General features: G+C 42.2%; 1 pseudogene; it reads right to left on the bottom strand.

Annotated features, from left to right (window-relative positions):
- Positions 1-832: 832 nt before the first annotated feature.
- Positions 833-1,612, bottom strand: LOC149209211 (COP9 signalosome complex subunit 2 pseudogene; annotated as a pseudogene).
- Positions 1,613-2,051: the final 439 nt, after the last annotated feature.

Genomic DNA, 2,051 nt, shown 5'->3' with positions numbered 1-2,051 from the left:
ACTCTATAGTAGGAATATCCTTATACTTTGCTAGGTCACTCTTTAGCTCTTGGATTTGTTTAATTTTAGCTGGTAAGTCATTTTCATGACTTGTTTTCAGTACTTCCATATCCTCTTGTAGCTTATGCAGCCACTCCACTGCTTGATAGTTCAAGCTGGCTCCTTCTTCATCTAACAATCATTTTAATAGTGTGATCTGATCATCCTTTTATTTAATCAAAACAAAGACTTCGATTGCTTTTTCGATTGTTGTTGTAGCATAGGCTCCGGCAAATTGAGATAGCTGACTCAAATGTTGAGTCAGATTTATTTGTGTGTCCTTCCTGTTGGACACCTAATCCTAAAGGGTTAGTGTAGAAGCCGAAAAGACTAAGCAGTCCAAGAGACCTTGGGATCTGAAACCCAAGAGTCACATATTTGTACTATAAATGTATATCCATTGTTAATAAAAAATGTACTGAATGATTTATCTTTCCTATCCTTTGTTGTCCATGTGTGTTTAACATGGTATCAGAGCCGCTTGTTTTCCTGTGGCCTGTTATGTGCATGTCAATCCTGCACCTCTGCCCATAATTCTGTGTCTGAGCTGCTCATACCTGAGCGCTGCCTCTGTCATGAGTTTCATTCTCTGCCCTGACACTGCGCCCTCTGCCCTGCTGAATGTGCTATACACCTGAGCGTTGATGCGTTTTTTACCTGAGCGTGCGTTTTTTACCTGAGCGTTGATGAATGCATAGAAGCGTTGTTACTGGTGCATTTTTTACTGCCTCTCTACGCATGAATACTGGTGCCTGACATGGTGACAGTTAATGGTATTAAACGCTTCCCTCTCTCACGCTGCTGACCTGATTCGAAACGCTCCATACGCAGCACTCATATATACCCTATTTCTAGTTCTTGAAACGCTCCATACGCTGCTCTCTCCTATACGCACAGTGCTTGGCTTCCCTTGACTAGCCTGTTCCACTGGCCTGTTCCTTCTGCTACGTTGCTCTCTCCTATACGCAAAGTGCTCGGCTTCATATCTCGGTGGAACCTCCAAAAGTTGAGTGCCTTTCTTCTGGTCATCTGAACCATCCTCTCTACGGCAAGATTTGTGAAGCTCCTTAAGTATCTTGTTCATGCGACCATATTCTCCCATATCGAAAAATATCTTGCAAAGCTTTAGATTGGTCTTAAACCAAAGCCTCTCATTTTTTGCTTCTTCAAGGGCCTTGAGTGTAGTCTGATAAAACTCCTGAAGGAGTTCAAAGTTTTGGCTGGCAGAACCAGAAACAAAATCCATAATGTTGTTTATACATTTTTCACTGTAGTTTCGTGTTACTGCTGATCTAATATATGTCAGCATTACACGATAAGAATCCATCATCTCTTTGTATTTTCCAAGGCGGTAGTACAACTTGACAGTTTGTTTCAAAGCCTTAAATCCCCATTCTGCTTTTTCAGGTTCCATTTTCAAATCTTCCGCAAAGCCAGCAAGAGCTTCCTGTGGGTCAGACTCCACCAAACCTTTAGAATTGCAATACTGATTTTCAATGTCGACGTCCTGCTCCTCCGTTTCCTCTTCCGAGTATTCAAATCCATAATCTTCCATATCTGCGTCTGAACCCATGATCGCTGGACCCTGCTACTGGGGCAGGGAAGGAATTAGTTGCGAATCAAAGCTGAAACTCTGCGTATCACTGTCTTGGTTGTGATGGAGGAAAACAAACGAAAAAAAATTCGATTTTGTGCGATGATCGGGCGTTAACAAATCTGCAAGTATATTGTTGCTCAGGCATTAGTAGCTCAGACAGGGGAACTCCAGGCCGTCCAGAGATGATCGGCGACGAAGCCCATGATGTCTGGAAACATTTGGCGCATTAAACTCCGACCTCCATTTGCTCTATTACTTGGACCCTGCATGTTGCATCAGACGGAGGTGCTCAGAAATGAACTATTGTATTTCTTCATACATTGGCTCTTAAATAGTTGCTACTAAGTATTTAACTGCCGCAAATTTCTTGTATTTCTTCATACATCGGCGCTTAAATAGTTGCTACTAAATATCC

The sequence above is a fragment of the Pinus tabuliformis genome, chromosome 1_2 (assembly GCF_031772625.1).
Source record: "Pinus tabuliformis cultivar Carrire ecotype Pingquan chromosome 1_2, CPIR1, whole genome shotgun sequence".
Lineage (NCBI taxonomy): Eukaryota > Viridiplantae > Streptophyta > Pinopsida > Pinales > Pinaceae > Pinus > Pinus tabuliformis.
Note: the sequence above shows the minus strand (reverse complement) of the source record. Positions and strands in the feature narration are given on the sequence as shown.